Below are 21491 nucleotides of genomic sequence, written 5' to 3' on the forward strand. Positions count from 1 at the left end.
TTATGTCAGGTGCTGCATTGCTCTTTCAGTAAATTTCACCTCAGCCTCTCTTTATGTGTTTTACTTGTTTCAGAAGATATTCATTGCCAATACTATACTGTCTCACCAGTAAATTCCTTCTTATATATGTGCACACAGCCCCATATAATATCTAATGGGTGTAACTTACAGGGTTTCCTTATCTTTGTTAGTCATCAAGAATGCATAACCATTAAAACTCTGCCTCAGCAGTACATTTCGTCTTTCTCTCTCTCTGTTTCACACATCACTGCAAAATGTTTATTTCAAATAATGAAGCTTCGTGAAGAGTTTATTACAAATATGTTACAGTTGCAGTAGACATATTTTAGTGACTAGTTTTGAACCGACTGTTCATTCTCAAACCTACCTACATTGAAAGTGGCTGATCTTAATGACAACGACCTACAATTGGCAATACATGCATCACATAGTGACTGTAGATAAATGTAACAATATACATGTCCACTACACAAGTAAGAATAATTTCATTCTGACTTGTATAGAGATCATATGTATATTGTGTCATTTATATACTGTCATTATATGTTGCATGTGTTGCCAATTTCAGATGGTTGTTAACAAAATCAGCAATTTTACTTCAGTCTCACTACATTAAGCTTGAGAATGAACTAGTAGGTTTGAAACTAGTTGCCAAAATATATGTACTGCAACTGCGACAGACATGTAATAAAACATTCACGAGATAAGACGGTTTGGTGGTCCTACATGAACTACATATTTAAACTGCATAAATACAGTACTATGTCGTCAATAAATGACTTCTTTCTCTGATTTATACTAAAATTGTTTATGTCAAATACTACACTGCTTTATTAGTAAATTTAATCTCTCTTTGTAATGAACAGTTTTTTTTATGAAAATGGAATCACACACCTACAGTTCCATGTACAAGAAACAGACATTGACAGCCTTATCAGATAATGCCATAACATAAATAACTGTTAAGTGCATATAATATCATTTCACAGAGGTCAGCTCAAGCGTTACAAACCTTATCAAGTGCCAGATTAATGGTCTGTCTCCTCTTAAGCAGAAGGAACTTTAATATGGTATAATAAACACAATGTATTATGGATCTCTATTTTCTCACAGTAAAACAGTTACAAATCTCATTTAATGTTTTCACATTTTCGGACATACACTGAAATCAGATACAAATCGCATTTCATATTTTCGCACATACATTAAATCATTTTTAAGTCACATTTAATGTACTTCTTACATTTTCACATGTTCACAATAAAATCAGCCATCTCTCAGGCGGTAGTGATACAGTTACAAATCACATTTAATTTTATGTTTAGACTTTTCTACACTCACAATAAAATTTACTGTGATGATGATCCTCATCATCATCGTCACCGCCACCATTGTTCATAGATACACTAAAATAATATGCAAATCATGTTTTACATTTTCAGACACACACAATAAATTGATCACCACCATAATTTTTCAGACAGCAGTGATCTGAGGTAAAGTATACAGTATACCTAGAAGTATAAAGTGTTTGCCACCTTGTGCTGACAATTCTAGTTTGTGCTGTTTAACAGTAGTACTTGGCCCTTTGAGTAAATTACATGTTGTGCAGTTGTTCTAGCTTTAGAATTTAACATGTGTTGCTGGTAATAATCAATGGTTAACTCTCTAGCAGAAGACTGTTTCATACCCTTTACTCTACACATTATGTCTCCTGATTCAGTGTCAAGTGCATTTACTTTAGGTTAAAGACTGACAACTTGAGTAATAGGTTCAGGATTTAAATTTATTAATCCAACCTACCTTTTATTTTCAGGTAGAAGGGTCTAAATGTCATTTACAAGGAAAGCTGATCTATCAGACCATTTGTAGAAATCATTGCTAATATCCTCATAAATATTTGAAGTTGTAATATGATAAATTAAGCTACCAGTATTTGTGTAACACAGTTTTTCGTGTTTTTCTGAACACTTGCTTATTGTACCTGTGTACTCATAATGTAAGTCTGCAAGATGGGTGTGTGAAATATCTAAAACAGACATTTCCACTGCTACAGGGTTGTCAAACACTGCATTAGGTCTGTTTAATACAATAGCAACGAAATTATCGTTAGAAATAACGTTCCTTTGAAAATTAATTCATATAATGTATGCAGCTGCTCTGTATCTACATTCCCAAAATGTCGCTGGTTTTCATCTTTAGCTCATTTATCACAGTTTTTCCTTAGACACTTTATTAATCAAAATTTTGAATTTTTTTCAGAATCATTCCTTGCACTCGTGCGTTTCCGTGCATTATCTTAATGTATGGCTTCAGGTAGGTTGTCTAACTGCTAAAATTCTCTTCAAATTTTTAGTACCAAATCATGATAAAATAGTTTTAGGTTTTTGTAGTGAGTAAACGTTGCTTTTCATATCATACAAATGCGAAATTGAATTCTTTAGTTTGTTTCTATCAGATAACGGTTCCACAGGCAGTAACGAAAACATTTAATGAAAACAGTGAATCGTTCAGGATATTCTTGATCTATTCCTGAAATGTACCCTGTGTCAGAATCTTGAGAATATCGAGCCCACAGCTGACAGTAATGTTAATGATTAGTGAGAACAACCTCAGCTGCATTATTACATATTTATTGCGTTACGACTGGTTTCGTTTCTTTGAACATTTCAGATTACCATGTCGTGCTGAAGTCAAGATGTAAATGGTCTCGTTGTCGTATGTAATGTTAAAGACAATGCCCAAGAAAACTGATCACAAACATCCAGTTGCCATACTTCAGCCAAGGGGTTGGCAGAATGTTTACAGTCAGTGTTCTTTTCTATTGTCTTTAACATTACACATGGCAACCAGACAATCTATGTGTTGACTTCATCGCAACTTGACAACCAGAAGATGTTCTAAGAAAAGAAACCGTACATAATACAATCTGTGGCAGCTTTCATTAATCATTAGTATGTCAGAATCATCTGGTATATTTCTCACATCAAAATTTCCAACAGTCTCTGGAGAGAGCCATGCATAACGCGACACTGGAAGCTATTGTATTATTGCACAGCCACAACGACTATTCATAGCAAGACATAATAATGTAAGATTTTTGGTTTTATCATCATAACTAGCCATGGCTCTATTGTTTGCAATGGCATGTCTGCATGAGCGATGAACAATATTGCTACGAACAGCTCTTTCACTAAACTGAAGTTGTTCAGCGTCAGTAGTAAGCTGCAATTCTGTGCTAGTAATTTTGAATAGAGCATCACATGTCAAGCTATGTGAAGTAATGTAATGAATAGTGCCCAGTTCTTATATTTTGTACACAGGCAACATCTGAAAACATTAACATGTCAATTTTCAAATATAGATCAGAATACTCTGCTACTGTTTTACACTTGAATAAATTCCAGATGCTGCAAATTCTTTGGTACTCGCCTTCAGCTATAGTTTCATCTCTTAATAACATTCTAAATTTCTCAATTGGTGGCAAATGGTCTTCTATTAAAAGCGGTTCATTACTCACATCCTCATACCGAAACATACCCTTCTAACTTAGTAAATTAAATTCACAATCATCAGAAAAATGTTTGCTCATTATCTTGAGTTTGTCTGATTTCAAGTTTAATGCAAACTTTTCGAGGGGATATCTCAAAAAATTAGCGACCCTACAAATCGAAAATTTATGTTGACTCTCCTCTCGCACTGCATTACCGCAATATTCTTCGTAAATGATTTATATTTCTCCATATTTGACGCTAACAGAGAAAGGTGGTCATATTAATTTTAACTTCATCGTCATCTGTATCAACTGTTCACAGTGTTCGTGATCAAGACAAGACCATCGTAAATTTTACGCCTCAGACGCAAAAGTGAGGCCTGTATTTCAACTTACATCTGGTCTATGCAGCACCCTGATATGTACCAGTAAAATGTCTGTGATCTGTACGTTTAACACCGTTTTCCTTAAATGTTTCTAAGCGAATATGATATACTTCTGCTGAGTGAAACGCTAATTCTTCTTCGAAGTTTGCGTCAACCTCTTCATTTTGCAATAAAAACCCATTCACACTCTCAGCAGTTACATGCAACGGTTCAGTGAACCATTTCATGAAACTGCGGCCTCTGTACAAAGCAAATCCTTTGTCACAGCTTCAGTGTATTTAATAGACTATTTTGAATGATGTATGTGAATGCTGTTGATCAGAATATGAACCACAGCTGCTACTATGACTACAAGTAGTAACTATTTCTAGCAACCAATCAACTGCAGTGTAAAGTATAAAATACCACATTAACATGTTGCTAAACTTGGTAAATTTTATATACTCATTCCTGACACTAGGCAGGTTGAGTGGCTTAAACTGTGCACAGTGAAGTGAACTAAGTGAAGAACTAATTTTTCTTTGGAATTAAAAAATAATACAAAGAGTTTTCACATACTTCAAGCGGATGTTGATAAACAGCTATGCTACCAAGCGCTAGTCTTGAAAAGTTTTCTATGCAATAGAAATGGTTATCATCTGTATCAGGAACGTGTAAAATTAATAGATTTATATATTTCTCTCGATGGTGCTTTTTGGCATATAACTGGAAACTCTTTCTGACCCTCCTTGTCTTCCATCGCCATCCACTCGTAATCAAAATATTGGATCTACAGATATTAACAGTCTAAATGAGTACACGTTTCAGCTAAGTAGGAAACCGTATGTTAGCAAAGTTTAATTTGTTTTCATATGGCCAATATGCAGACAAATGTTGAGCATTCTGATTTACAGGATACAAACAAGTTATATTTGACCAGCTGAGACAGGCATTGTCCTATGAGCGAACGTTTTTTGCTACAGTTATATCTGGTGTCGCTATACACAATCTATTTCTAAAGGCACATTCAGCAGAAGTACATTCCCAATGCTTTTTGAAGATCGTTTTTGGCTCATTACTTCTAAAAACTGACAAAATGTAGAGTACAAACAAAACAATTAAACTTACTCTTAAAATATTCTCCAAGTACTTTTACAAGAGACATCACTAATACAAATTCAGTGCCATTTCACTGTTTTTGAAAGACATTCCGCTAGTAAAGTTCTGAGCTGTATACTATCGAGGACTGAAAGTGTGGCCTCTACGGTTGCCAGTATAGCATGTAGCAGAGTATGGCGATGAACTTCTGTTGAATGCCCGGAAATACTAGTAACACACTGTTAACAAAACATCTACATCTACATCTACGTGATTACTCTGCAATTCACATTTAAGTGCTTGGTACAAGGTTCATCGAACCACAATCATACTATCTCCCCACCATTCCACTCCCGAACAGCGCGCGGGAGAAACGAACACCTAAACCTTTCTGTTCGAGCTCTGATTTCTCTTATTTTATTTTGATGATCATTCCTACCTATGTAGGTTGGGCTCAACAAAATATTTTCGCATTCGGAAGAGAAAGTTGGTGACTGAAATTTCGTAAATAGATCTCGCCGCGACGAAAAGCGTGTTTGCTTTAATGACTTCCATCCCAACTCTCGTATCATATCTGCCACACTCTCTCCCCTATTACGTGATAATACAAAACGAGCTGTCCTTTTTTGCACCCTTTCGATGTCCTCCGTCAGTCCCACCTGGTTAGGATACCGCACCGCTCAGCAATATTCTAACAGAGGACGAACGAGTCTAGTGTAAGCTGTCTCTTTGGTGGACTTGTTGCATCTTCTAAGTGTCCTGCCAATGAAACGCAACCTTTGGCTCGCCTTCCCCACAATATTATCTATGTGGTCTTTCCAACTGAAGTTGTTTGTAATTTTAGCACCCAGGTACTTAGTTGAATTGACAGCCTTGAAAATTGTACTATTTATCGAGTAATCGAATTCCAACGGATTTCTTTTGGAACTCATGTGGCTCACCTCACACTTTTCGTTATTTAGCGTCAACTGCCACCTGCCACACCATACAGCAATCTTTTCTAAATCACTTTGCAACTGATACTGGTCTTCGGATGAACTTACTAGACGGTAAATTACAGCATCATCTGCGAACAACCTACGAGAAATGCTCAGATTGTCACCCAGGTCATTTATATAGATCAGGAACAGCAGAGGTCCCAGGACGCTTCGCTGGGGAACACCTGATATAACTTCAGCTTTACTCGATGATTTGCCGTCTATTACTACGAACTGCGACCTTCCTGACAGGAAATCACGAATCCAGTCGCACAACTGAGACGATACCCCATAGGCCCGCAGGTTGATTAGAAGTCGCTTGTGAGGAACGGTGTCAAAAGCTTTCCGGAAATCTAGAAATACGGAATCAACTTGAGATCCCCTGTCGATGGCGGCCATTACTTCGTGCGAATAAAGAGGTAGCTGCGTTACACAAGAACGATATTTTCTGAAACTATGCTGATTACGTATCAATAGATCGTTCCCTTCGAGGTGATTCATAATGTTTGAATACAGTATATGCTCCAAAACCCTACTGCAAACCGACGTCAATGATATAGGTCTGTAGTTCGATGGATTACTCCTACTACCCTCCTTAAACACTGGTGCGATCTGCGCAATTTTCCAATCTGTAGGTACAGATCTATCAGTGAGCGAGCGGTTGTATATGATTGCTAAGTAGGGAGCTATTGTATCACAGTAATCTGAAAGGAACCTAATCGGTATACAATCTGGACCTGAAGACTTGCCCGTATCAAGCGATTTGAATTGCTTCGCAACCCCTAAGGTATCTACTTCTAAGAAACTCATGCTAGCAGTTGTTCGTGTTTCAAATTCTGGGGGATCAGTTCCATCTCTTACCAATTTATGAGGTATGAATCTCTCAATTGCTGTTGCTACTATATCTTTGAATTTGAGCCACATCTCGTCTACATTTGCCTAGTCAGTTCTGAAGGAATGGAGATTGTCTCTTAGGAAGGCCTATAGTGACACTTTATCCGCTTTTTTAAATAAAATTATTTTGCGTTTGTTTGTGGTGGATTAGGAAGAAACGGTATTGACCTTGTGATCACTAATCCCTGTATCAGTCACGATGCTCTCTATTAGCTCTGGATTGTTTGTGGCTAAGAGGTGTAGTGTGTTTTCGCAACCATTTACAATTCGCGTGGGTTCGTGGACTAACTGCTCGAAATAATTTTCGGAGAAAGCATTTAGCACAATCTCGGAAGACGTTTTCTGCCTACCACCGGTTTTGAACAAGTATTTTTGCCAACATATCGAGGGAAGGTTGAAGTCCCCACCAACTATAACCGTATGAGTGGGGTGTTTATTTGTTACGAAACTCAAATTTTCTCTGAACTGTTCAGCAACTATATAATCGGAGTCTGGGGGTCGGTAGAAGGAGCCAATTATTAACTTAGTTCGGCTGTTAAGTATAACCTCCACCCATACCAATTTGCACGGAGTATCTACTTCGACTCCACTACAAGATAAACCACTACTGACAGGCACAAACACTCCACCACCAATTCTGCCTACTCTATCTTTCCTGAACACCGTCTGAGACTTCGTAAAAATTTCTGCAGAACTTATTTCAGGCTGTAGCCAGCTTTCTGTACCTATAACGATTTCAGATTCTGTGCTTTCTATTAGCGCTTGAACCTCAGGAACTTTCCCACCACAACTACAACAATTTACAACTACAATTCCGACTGTTCCTTGATCCAAGCACGCCCTGTATTTGCCATGCACTCTTTGAGATTGCAGCCCACCCAGTACTTTCCCGAGGCCTTCTAACCTAAAAAACCGCCCAGTCCACGCCACACAGCCTCCGATACCTGTGTAGCCGCCAGCTGAGTGTAGTGAACTCCTATGGCGCAAGTCAAGGAATCTGTAGCCAACACGATCGCAAAACCGTCTGATCATCTGATTCAGACCCTCCACCCAGCTCTGTCCCAAAGGTCCGCAGTCGGTTCTGTCAACGATGCTGCAGATGGTGAGCTCTGCCTTCATCTCGTAAGCAAGACCGGCAGCCTTCACCAAATCAGATAGCCACTGGAATCCAGAGAGAATTTCTTCACATCCAAAGCGATACACGTCATTAGTGCCGACATGTGCCACCACCTGCAGCTGGCTGCACCCTGTGCTTTTCATGGCATCCGGAAGGACCCTTTCCACATCAGGAATGATTCCACCCAGAAGGCACACGGAGTGCACACTGGATTTCTTCCCCTCCTTAGCCGCCATATCTCTAAGGGTCCCCATTATGCGCCTAACATTGGAGCTCCCAACTACCAATAAGCCCACCCTCTGCGACTGCCCGGACCTTGAAGGTCCGAAACAGGGCAGACAGCTGCATCTGGCTCAGCCAGAGACAGGACCTGAAAAATGTTTGTCAGACGCACCGGGGAGGCTTTCTGATCAGCCTCCGGGGACGTCTTTCGCTGCCTGCCACCCCTTGGAACGACCTCCCAATCAACCACAGGCGAGGGCTCAGCCCCACTGTGGGCAGCAACCGGGGCAACCACAGCGGCAGACCGATCTGGGGACAGACGGGGCGAGGTTGACATCCCCTTGATACCTAAGTCCGGCTCCCCACAGTGGTGCCCTTTGGCAACAGCTTCAAGCTGTGCGACCGAAGTCAGCGCCGCCTGTAGCTGTGAGCGAAGGGATGCCAACTCATCCCTCAGCCGAACAGAGCAATCACTGTCCCTGTCCATTCTAATCGATGTTGAACAACAGATACTGAAAGACGAGTCCGTGCCTAGATAATGCAAGGGAAACACGCAAAGAATGTATGAAGTAACCTGTACAAATGCCTAACGACTGCGCTACAATCTGCCTGAATTTACGATTACCTTAACTAAAACTCGAAATTACACCTCCTATACGAAACTCACACGCAATGTAAGTAAGAATCTACGAAGTAAACACAGAACAGAAGCTATATACGTATCCTTCTGCGCTTTCGATGTGCACCAACTGGGAGCTCAGGCCACACTCTCATTTATTATTCATGGATAAACGGTAGTCCTCTTTCACGGCTGCCAATAGCTAAGGGAGCAGATATAGCTCACGTAATGCCAGTATTCACTGCCATCTACGCACCTCCCAGTCTTGGCTGCTGCAGTTGCTGCACACGTAGTGGGCAGTTACATTACAATAGGTTGCTGACTGGATGCACTGCGGACGTTGCCCGCGGGTATCGATGACCAGCAGTATAAGGGTTATTTTTTTACAGATTGAGGTACGGAATCCTAAAAATCAGGAAACTGTACCCACAGCGCTCAAACAAGTAACAAACTCATATATTAATGCTTGCCCTGCATCATGGCCCAATGAGATTCCATGCACTACTGTGCCTCAAGGCCAAACCTTCTTCAAGTATCACAAGTAACTGCTACTGCCTTAGTATGTGGCAACAGGTACCCACACAAATTACAAAAGTGACGCCTCACTGGCCGTAGGTAGACTTCTCTACAATTGCCACTACACTGGGAGAGATCCACAAGCTATTGCAGATAAACAAATGTAACTATCAAATTCCTATGGGTGTCCCTATGACCTATCATGACTACAAGCAAAAGAGAAAGAAAAGTGGACAAAAAACGCTTGCCACGACACATAGTGCTCAACGGCAAACTGTAGCAGCTAGAGGAGAAGCAGGACAGGCGACACTGGCTCCTGGTGCTGCAGATGAGCGTATTTGGTAACAGGTGTAAATGTCTCCACAGATGGCGGCCACCCCAGCTACCAAATTTAGACTTCTGACACGAAAGACGGGGAGCCTAAACTGTGGAGCTGTGGCCACTACAACTGCTAGGGGGACGTGGAGTTGAGTGTGGTGGTGAGGATCTGTTGAATGCCTGCAGGCGCTCGTAAGACATTGTTAACGGAACACACATTTATTATTCACGGGTACACACGTAGAGCTCGTGCGAGTCTGGTATGTGCTGATGCGTACATGTCTCACAGTCACAGTCTCCAAAGTGATGGGGCTGCTGCGTCACAGAACGTTGCTGGCCGGACGCGCTGTGGACGTTGCCCACTTCTTCCACAGGCTAGCAGTGCATCCAGCTGGGTGTGAGGGCTCCCTCATTGATGTCGTAGACGGCGCCCCATAAAGAGACCCAACAGCTTTGCATGGTGTGGCTGTAATCGTGGAGAGTTACGTCATGGCCGCTTAGCGAGGGACGCCGATGAGTCTTGTAGACGCAGGTCAGGAGGCGGCAGTCCTCCTGGGATGATGGTAGTTTGGCGGATCACGAGTTATCATCAGTTTTGCCTCCAGAGGGCCTTGTGGTAGGAGGACCCAACTGTTCTCATCAGTGGAGGCGAAGACGAGGCGGCAGCAGCCCATAGCGTTGAGGTCTTCCAGCTTGCGCTGGCTGTTAAGTGGTTCAAATGGCTCTCACCACTATGTGACTTATCATCTGAGGTCATCAGTCCTCTAGTCTTAGAACTACTTAAACCTAAGTAACCTAAGGACATCACATACGTCTACGCCCGAGGCAGGATTCGAACCTGCGCCGGCCGGAGTGGCCGTGCGGTTCTAGGCGCTACAGTCCGGAACCGAGCTTCCGCTACGGTCGCAGGTTCGAATCCTGCCTCGGGCATGGATGTGTGTGATGTCCTTAGATTAGTTAGATTTAATTAGTTCTAAGTTCTAGGCGACTGATGACCTCAGAGGTTAAGTCGCATAGTGCTCAGAGCCATTTGAACCATTTTTTTTTCGAACCTGCGACCGTAGCAGCAGCGCGATTCCGACTTGAAGCACCTAGAACCGCGCGACCACAGCGGCCGGCGCTGGCTGTTACATCGTAGACTGAAACCACCTAGTCAGACTGTCGATGTATCATCACAGACCGCACCCTGCGACTAGTTAGCTGCAAACTGAGAACTAGGCTCTCGAAATCTGAGTATTTGAACTGTTTGGTCTATGCTAATGATGCTATCATACCTCAAGAATGATAAACTTAGTTTTCAGAACCCGTTAGTGCTCTGTATTGCAGCGTGATGTCGCAACTCTCCCCTCTCTGTTTGATTATTCCTGCAGCATCTGTTTGATGTAAAGCTATTTTTGCGTACGACTTACTCATTGTGACTTCACTGTTCTTGGTGAACAGAATGACGTTATGCTCCCTTCTCCATAGGTGAATGTGCTGCATCGACAACTTGGTCATTCAGCTCAGATGGTGTGTGGTAATGAATTCGGTGGTGTGCCCATGGTACACGCTAAATCGGCTGTTCTTCATCGTTGGCATTCTAATCTAGATATTCTGTGCTACCCTGTTCTGGCTTCAGCGATGATGCCGGCCAGGGAGAACTTTAAAAACTTTTCACATATCATTCTGAGGCGCAACAATACATGTTGCAATGTTTGAATTAAGACTTACGATGTTCACATTGTTCAGCCTTCCGAGTCTCGTCCAGATTTCAGAAAAACTCTAGTTGGTCTTTCGTCTTTTGCAGTTCGACAGCTGCTTTGAATTTCATTACAATCAGATTTTTTTTCCTGGAGCTGCTTATGATTTTGCAACAGTGAATGACAAACATCTCCGAGTTACAGCAAGCTATCAGGAGGCGAACGACACAAGGTTATTACCAATAAAATAAGCCAGACTTACATTTTTGGAGTGCTGTGTGCGTGTGTCTGAAGAAAGCATTGAATGCTGAGGACTGTGATGGCCCATGGTACACGAAGCGACTATCCCGCTTTTATTATCTGGTCGTGATGAAATCTCCAAGCACGTGTCTCTGACAGCCAGGACTTGTTCTGGCAAGTTGCGACTTTTTCCAGCAATCAAAAAGAGATTAGTAGGCGAGTGCAGACTTGCCAATGCCAACAAGTCAAGAACTGTACCAACAAGAAAAATGCACAGTCTCTAAGTTCAGACTTGTGATGTCTGCCAGGAAACTGTTATATTTCACTGAGATAACTCAATTCCACTGGGGAGGTGTGTGACTTCTGTATCAACCACTCTGTAACAAAAAGATCAAGTATTATTTCATCAAGCATCAGTCATATCACTAAGCTACATCCACAACATACTGTTTGTAGTATTATTGTTGATTATGATCAATAACGTAGTGTTCTTAAAACATAATATCTGACTGCCGAAATGTTCCACTACGTTTATAAACATTATTTGATTCTCAGCTGAATGTAATTGCTGTTCATTAAACATTAGTGATACACATAACCTACATCCATAATGTAAGCAGCATAATTATTAATTATGATGCATAATATGGCGTTATTAAAACATCGAACTGCAATGATCATCATTGTCAGAAGAAAATGTTCCACTTGAAAACGTCTATCAAAAATGTTTAAAGATTTGATTTAATTACAGTTCATCAAGCATCGTGACTTGCATGACCTGCACCATAAGTAGTGAGGGTTTGAACAGTTTTTGATTTAGACTGAGTTACTCCTTGTAGGCTTCCCTACGGTGGTCGCCTTTTGAGTCTTTAACTCACCTCAGGGTGCACATCATTTGAATTGACCCTGTTGGCTCCATTTGCAACAGTTGGGACATGTATCTTCTACAGTTTTTCACATACAGCATGTGTGCTGTCGACATATTGAGAGAGAAAAAAAAATTCTCGAGGCCATCTCATAATATCGATTCACTCATGGTATATAAATCTTTACTGTAAATCGTTCATGTTAAACAGTCGTGTATAATAGAGACACAGAAATACACTATTGTCAATATCTCTACATATTTTGACGTGCGTTTTAGACACGGAAATAGTGCAGTATTGTCAACATCTTTACACACCTACATTTTTGATTTAATGTATCACTTCACAGACCAACGATGTAAAAATGTTTAGCGCCACCTGATGTCTGGGGATCATTCGCAGAAATGGTGAAGAAGAAACAAGAAATCTATCTAATACACCCACTGTTTGAATATGAAACACAAAAGCCAGGTTCAGGACAAGGAGGAACTCCAGGCCACAACATCAGCAAATCCATGAGAACCTCGAACGCGCCAAAGAGAGTTATGGCAAGATTTATACACCGAAAGAGGAACCTGTAGCGGGCTGCCTTCTGTCTTATGTGACATGGAACGCACTAAACCGACTGAGGAAAGGAGTGTCACAGTGCAAGGGAAATATCATGAAATGGGGCTTCATGACAAAAGAGTATGACCCGCATGATCACAACATCTCATGGTCTGCAGAAACATGTCCATTCGCTGCACCATCGTCCATATGGAGCAAGTTATAAGGCCATAAACACAATGGAATTCTGGTTGTTAAGGTCTATCTAACAGAAAACCAGCAGTGCCAGGCGGAATTTTGTTATTACTTTTAATATTTTGTGTTACTGAAATCGTGACGCGTAAAATAAATAAATAACAAGTTTACCGTAGGTAGTAAAGCGTGTGAGCTCTTGATTTTTATGAACTATACGCAGCCGCCCGGGATTAGTCGAGCGGTCTAAGTCGCTGCAGTCATGGAATGTGCGGCTGGTCCCGGCGGAGATTCGAGTCCTCCCTCGGGCATGGGTGTGTGTGTTTGTCCTTAGAATAATTTAGGTTAAGTAGTGTGTAAGCTTAGGGACTGATGACCTTAGCAATTTAGTACCATAAGGTTTCACACACATTTGAACAACTATACGCACTTAAAGGTTCTTTGCCTTACAGCATTGCAAGTAATAAACATAAAATATTGCGAGAGACAAAATTTACTGACAAGGCAGTACAGTCTCAGATGTAAACATTACAGTGATGTAAAAATCTATTACGGCTTTGTTTACAATAGATACAAGCATCTAAACAAAAACTATCAAGCTGACCACATTGTGCCCTTTAAATCTGCTGCATTCGCCATCGTGAGTATTACAGAAATGGGGAGAAGAAGAAGAAGAAGAAGCAGTAATAATTATACAGGATGCTCCATGTTTCCATTGTACAGCAGTATGTTCTCTCCGTCATGAAGTAATTAAAAAGCGTAACGTAAAATATGTAAATGGTCATGTTCTAGTCCTGACTTGTACGCGATACCAACTGCGCAGTCCTGAAGTATCGACTGCGTACCGACCAGCGCAGCGCCGCGAAATGTCATCAGAGTTCAGCGCTCCCTGTCAACGCTGACTTAACCAGTCGCCCATCGCTCGTCGGCCTCATTTCGGTCGCAGACCTCGAGAGGATCAGCAGTGAGTACTAGTAAGACGTTACTTAGCCTTCGTTCTGCAAGTAGTAATAATAGAGAAAAGAAATTAAACATAGGAGACACAAGAAGTTATGTTTCTTTTCTTTTTAGAAATAAAGTATTCAATTAATCTTCAAGTGTTATGTACAGATCATTTTCATTCCTGCCACCTTCCATCGCAACTTCTCTCCTTCCTTGTTTGTGTCTGCACTGACTCCCACAGTAGCCGATGCAATACCACCCATGTGTATTTTTCGAGTCTGCGAAATATGAGATGCCGTGAGATTGCAAAAGTACTGACTTTCTGACTCAGCACGTAAAATAGTTATAAAAGCGAGACAGTTGCTAGCAGAAGTAAGTCATTGCTGCTACTGCTGCTGTCCTCTTCACATGTGCCACTGAATTAGAAAACTGTGAGTATAATATGTACTACATACTACAATCACTAATAAAATTTTGTTCTTTACCTATCTATTATTTTTTGTAATTCAAGAAAATAGGGATTCTTCTGCTTCCATGTTGCACGTTTTTAAGCATCTGGGCGGTAGAGGCAACGAAAAGTGCACCAACAGACTGCCAGCTGTACAAAAGGTAAGAAGCCAACTGTACTTGAGTGCAGGACACAATACGAAATTTAGAGTGGCAGTGCTGTTTTATTGGAAGAACTATAAAATATATCCACCATAAAAATTCTCATCTGTTAGTGATGAGGAACTTGACTTTTCCAACAGCGGCAGTTTGATTTATCTCGATATAATAAATAGCATTGCACAAATAATGTCGAGAATAGTCATATAATTTGTCACATTTTCTTTTCATACATGTGCCTAATGATAACTGTGAACATGCTAGAGCACATTATAATGATATAAAAGTCAATTATTGTTCATAGAGTATCCAACAATGGTACATTAGGAGAAAATGTTACCCTATGAAGTACGACTGTAGTGGTTCTGTTAATTCGCAAGAGAGTTTAGTTCTCACGTACAAAGTCATAATCTAAAGGTCTTTTCAGAAGTAAATGTGAAATAATATTGTTACATAAGAAAGTGTACTTTACACATTCCGAAATTTTGGTTGCCTTTCAAATTTATGATGAATATAAATGTACTTGTTACACTGAACTGTGTCTGCTTCTACTACTACTACTACTCGGCTCTACAGCCCTTCTATACGCCATTCTGTCCGGTCCATGGCTTTCCGTCTCCATCCTCTGACACCCAACTTTTTCATGTCTTCTTCAATTCCGTCCACCCATCTCTTTCTGGGACGTCCCTTCCGTCATCTGCCTCCAGATTTGCCATCAAAAATCTTGTTACATGTTCTGTCTTCCTCCATTCTGATCATGTGTCCTGCCCATCGCAATATTCTTATTTTAATGGTAGTGACAATAGCAGGTTCTTCAAAAAGTTGTCCTAATTCTGCATTCTTACGGACTCCCCAACCTTCTTGATAGTATACTGGGCCGTATACTTTACGCAGAACCTTTCTCTCGCAAGCGCTAAGGGTCCTTTCCTCATTTGCTGTCATGGTCAATGTCTCGGCACCATACATAACAACTGGTCTTATAATTGTTTTGTAAATGAGGATTTTAGATTTTCGTGATAGAAGTGAGCTCCTAAGAATGGGTAGTGTGGCAAAGTAGCATCTGTTGCCTGCTGCTATTCTAGCTTTCATCTCGCTGCTGACGTCATTTGTCTCTGTGATAGTCGATCCGAGGTACTTGAAGTCTCTCACGCTTTCAAACTCCTTGTCGGCTATCCTGAGATTTGGTAGGTTTCGCTGGTTGGTCATTGCCATATATTTGGTCTTTTCGACATTGTCTACCACGCCAACTTCCCTTGCACCCATCTCCAGTTGTTGATAAGCATGTGCCAGTACAGCAGGGTTTCGTGCGAGTAATCCCACATCGTCTGCGTAGGCTATGTACTGCTGTGAACGATTAAAAATGGTTCCTCCTCTATTTATCTCTATCTGACTTATGACTTTTTCTACGTAGAGGTTGAATAGCAGCGAGGACATATTGTCACCCTGTCAGTCCCTTCTTCACTTCCACTTCTCTGGAGATTTCGTCCTGTGTCTGCTTCAGGGAAACAAACTGTTCCGTACTTACATTAAGGGGATATGAAGGATATTCGTTAACTGAGGTCCGATCGGTCACGAAGTGGAAACCACGGTGTGAATCCGAGAAAGGTTTGCACAGATTTGTAGGCAGTGTGTCTAGTATGCACATTCACTTCACTTTTTTCAGTTCTGAGCACACAGTAAGCACATAAAGTTGCCTAGAAATAATGTCCCTCGCCAAGTATGAGTGACTTCTAAGAGATTTCGCCTGATTTCATGCAGTAACTGTCATATTTCATTCTCCACAATTCGCGGCTAATCACTGCAGGGGCTATGAAGACGCTCCTCTAGCATTTTCGGTGGGAAATGTTTGATTATGTATCATACACACTCGTCCCTCTCTGCTTTTCACCTTTGTTCACACGGTTCGCTGGCTATGAAGACAACATTCTAGCACAGATCAACACAGAGAGTTGGCGAAAAGTACAGGCGGCTTCGTTCTATGAGGAGGGTGTTGGAAATTTGGTGCAACGCTGCGACAAATTTCTATGTCGGAGCAGCGACTATGAAGAAAAGTAGCTGGGAAGCGTAGCTAACTGTTGCAAATAACACGTTTTTGATTTTCACTGCCGTTCCCATTTCACAACCAGTCTAACCTTAATAAACGAATAGCCCTTCTACAATTCATATTGTATACTGTTTGCCAAAGAAATGCAATTCAGTGTCATTTCCATTTTATCACGGCAGACACAGCAGAAATGAAACTTACTGGCAGATTAAAGTTGAGTGCCGGAGTGGGACTTGCACACAGGACGTTTGCCTTTTGCAGGCAAGTGCTCTACCGCTTGAGCTACCCAAGCACGACTTACGATCTGTCCTCAGAGCAGTAATTCCGCCAGAACTTCATCTTCTACCTTCCAGATTTCACAGAGCTTCTCCCACGAAACTTACTGGACTAACAGTCATAGAATAATGGACATTGAGGAGACATGGATTAGCCACAGCGTGGGGTATGTTTCCGAAATGAATTTTTCGCTCTGCAGCGAGTGTGTGCTAATATTGAACTTTCGGGCAGATGAAAAGTGTTTGTCGCATTGGGACTCGAACCCGGGACGTTTGCCTTTTTCGGGGAAGTGTTCTACCGACTGAGTTCCCTTCAGGATCCTGCCTCGCATCTTTAATTCCACCAGTATCTCATTTCATACCTTCCAAACTTCACAGAACTTTTGTGAACGTCACACACATTAACAGATAAATTTTAAAAAAATTTCTCAAACAATGTTTTATAATTCAGTTTAGTACGGAATGATACAGTTGCGAAGTTTAATACATCTGAATAAGAAAATATTTAGATGTGGCACACACTGTTGTTTTCTGGTTACAAACCTGCTGGAATTGATCACTTGAAGCAATAATTATCGTTGTGTGAATTAACATTTATGGCAGCTGTTTGTCTTCAGTCAATTTTGGTAACTTTCTGTGCGTCCCGTCTTTTATTTATATTAGCCTTAATTATCATGATTTATTTTAAAGACCATCTGGAATTGCGAAACTGGTAAATTTCCCTATATTTGAACAGTCAGTGTGTGACATTAGTCCAGTACCAATCATCAGTTTCAGGCAGCATTAAATTTGAAGTGTTTGTATTGAGGTACATGTGTTTTACCTTGCCTTACTGCGGCAAGGGAAAGTAGCAAACTGACGAAGATCTGTTTGTAAGTGGTTGCTTGATTGGACAAATTCGATTCCCGAAAATGCGAAAATAGGCATCCAATAAATCTCTAGGCTCCTCAAACCCAAGTCTATTTTCTATTACGCCAGCATATATTCGACCCTGAAATGGAGGCTAGATAACTCGAGAGTAATTTCACGTCGCTACCAGTACAAAATTCTTCCATATGTTGTCTTTTCTACATGAACATTCTTATGTTCATACCAGATGTAATTACGCGGCTGAGATTTTTTGGGATAAATGAACTATACAACAGATCTTTTTCAAGTAGCAAATGTGACAGGTCGTATGTATTATTTCACATTCCATTTTGTCAACATTATCTTCCTTTACGGTAAAATCCTTGAAAATTACGTAAATGAACCCAACCATAGTGTAAGGTCTAACACTAAATTGTAGTGAGATGCCTCAACAGATGTACGTTCAAAGCTTTGGACTAATACTTAGGAAAACTTGTACTGCGATTCACTGTTAACTGAGTTTTTTCTACGCATTTCACGCCTACGTACAAATTCAGACACCTAAATTCTTCGTTGTTTTATTTACTTCGTTCAAGGGTGCCACGTAAAATAATCTATCAAAGTTTTGTATCGTGGGTCTCACTAGATAGTGCTCCAATTATTTGCATAAAAGAAACCAATAATACAGTTTTTATAAGCTACGATCTTGTTCTTTTCTCTTCTTTTTACAAGCAAATGGCCGTGAACTGTCCGCTTGTTCATTGCGGCTAAGCATTTAGAAGAGTTGGATTCAGTTACTGCATAATCACTCAATTGCAGAACATTCTACTGGTTGAAGGAGACATCTCGCAAAATGTGTGGAAGCACTTCACGAAACGGCATCGTCTGGGTGTGTACTGCAGGATCAGCGTCTTAAGGTAGCGACCAGGTGGACCACGCTACCCTATTGCAGGAGGCAGCAGGCGACTGTCGGCCTAGTGTTGTACCTTTGTAAGACACGTATTACGTTATTACACTTGCAATAAGGAATTTAAAAAAAAATAACAGAAAAATTGTGGGGCAGAGACGCGAGGTCTATTTATCTGTTCTCCCTATTGCAAGAGATTCAACACACAAACCTGCGATATTGAATTTCCAGGGTGTAGCTCAGACTTCGGAGCTCGTATTCCTTTCAAATGTGGGAAACAAAAAGATAGAAAATTTGCTGACTAATTCTTAGTAATGATATTTTGCCTGCTGACTCATCATGGTGGTGTACTATAAGAGCTAGAAGACTCGATACAGTAGCATAGTACTATTACTAGGATTATATATATTTTGCTTATCAATTACTTGTTGCAGTATATGAAATTTGGGATTCAGTGTTACAAAACTGGAAGAATCTGGGAACACAGTGTGCATTGTGAGACTGTAGCTATCGGTGAAGGGGTAGCGTCGTCCGATATTGAGCGCGAGTCACGTCAAAAACAAATTTGGAGTGGCAGTGCTGATTCATTTGAATTATTAGTGAAGGATATATGTCCTGCAAATATTATCGACCACCAGTCCAGTTTAACTTGATTTTCTCAACAGCGGCAGCTGGTGCGTGATATATCGCTGAAGAGTGAGTAATATGGACTCAGTTGATTTCGAAATTATTGATAACTGATTTTTTTTGAAAAATGCTAGTTTCCTTCACAAACTATCACGCAGTGGTTCCATGAGACATATTAATATTAGATCACTAAAAGACATCTGATGTGGCTCCTTGTCTAATTCGCAAGTGTGCTTAGTCCTCACATATGAAGTCATTGGCGATCTAAAAGCTTTCTGAGAAGTGAATGAGAAAATAATACACTTGCTTCAGAAAGAGTGCTTTACAGATTCAGAACACTTTGCTGTTTTTGAAGTTTACGGTAGGTATGATCGTATTTATGCACTGAACTGTTTCTGTATTAGTATAACAAACTGCTTGACTGTTACTTTAAGGAAATATTATTTATACAATGGACGTTAAATTCGTAGTTCTTACAGCGTGTGACAGTATAAATTGCCAAAGTTCAGTAAGAAAATATATTATAATACTTTTTTAATTTTTTCCCTTTATTATTGGATACAGAGAGCGAGAGATTGAGAGAGAGAGAGAGAGAGAGAGAGAGAGAGAGAGAGAGAGGGAGGGAGGGAGAGAGGTGGCATCTGTAAGGAGTGCAATATTTGACGTATGAAATGCAGATACGTGTGTGTGTGCATGTGCGTGTGCGTGTGTGTGTGTGTGTGTGTGTGTGTGTGTGTGTGTTTGTGTGTTTGTGTAAACCATTTAGTGTAAATAATACATATCAATGAATGAGCCGCCAGTTTTCGCATCATTTTCATATTACGCCAGAGCTATGTATGACTATGCAGTTTCACGTAAACATCAAGCACATGACACAGTTTTTTGAAGTCATTTTTACACATCATTTAAATGTTACGTAAGCAAAATTTTACGTAAATGTTACGGAAATAATACAGCTTGCGGCCGTTTTTATAGATCGCTTCACTGCTTCATTGTTACTAGCTGGATACGGGTTGAAGTGCAGGTGGGGTATAAAGAGCAGTTTAGTTAATTCTGCCGTCTTGGATTTTGATTGGCTGATTCGTTTTCAGTACTACACTGTGAATGGCTGGAAACAGAGAGGGAAAAGAGGGCGAAGCTAGATGATCATGTGACCACCTTCAAGATCAGTGATCGCATTCAAGGTTATTTTGTGTCCGGAGTTGTCATTACCATCCTACTACGGGCAGGACGAAGGCCACAGATTTCTTTGGCACATGATAGAGTGCCACGAAGGAGCTGAAGAAAATAAATGGAAAAGATCCCATGAAACCCTACTTAGCATAGTTTCAAGAACCAACTTTAAACGATGAATCTAGGGTTATACTGCAACCCTCTACTTATTGTCCCCATAGTGATACCGAAGGCAAGGTTAGACTAAATACAGCACTTCACACCCGGATGGATTGGGAAAAGCCCTAACAATTGGTAAAATGGGAGGTACCTTCTGCAATACCCGTCATAGTTGTCTGTGGATTACAAATACAGATGTAGTAATACAAATCGTTGCTGGATGTGAAAGAATTGATACTTGGCAGAACCCCTGAGCTTTCGATATGTAATCTGACACTTATCCACAGACCGATCATAAAAAGAATGTAGTCAGACAATGCATGTTTGCTGCATCCAGAATCAGATAAGATAAAAAAAAGTATGCTTTCGAAAAAATGGAATCGGAATCGTTTTTAAAATCAGGATATATAGAAAACATTTGGTTACCCCTCCATTAGGTTTATTGACTTGTAATTGTTATTATGACATTTCGAATTAATATAGATCACTGCCTGTTAATGACGCAGACAAAGCTATGTATCTCGCAAAGATAATGCTAAACAAGTTATTCACCGTCTTGCATAATCACAGGTAATGTAGAATAATGAGAATAACAGAGTGGAAGACTTCTTAGAAACGTCTTGTAAAAATGGATACTCCGTGAACGTGTATGTCTGGCGTGGTAAGGTGGTGATGTGAATAGACCTTATCTCCACATCCACCGGGGCTGATCGTACTAAATACAAGCAGACAGCCTCTCTTATTGT

Source organism: Schistocerca americana, chromosome 7 (assembly GCF_021461395.2).
Source record: "Schistocerca americana isolate TAMUIC-IGC-003095 chromosome 7, iqSchAmer2.1, whole genome shotgun sequence".
Classification (NCBI taxonomy): domain Eukaryota; kingdom Metazoa; phylum Arthropoda; class Insecta; order Orthoptera; family Acrididae; genus Schistocerca; species Schistocerca americana.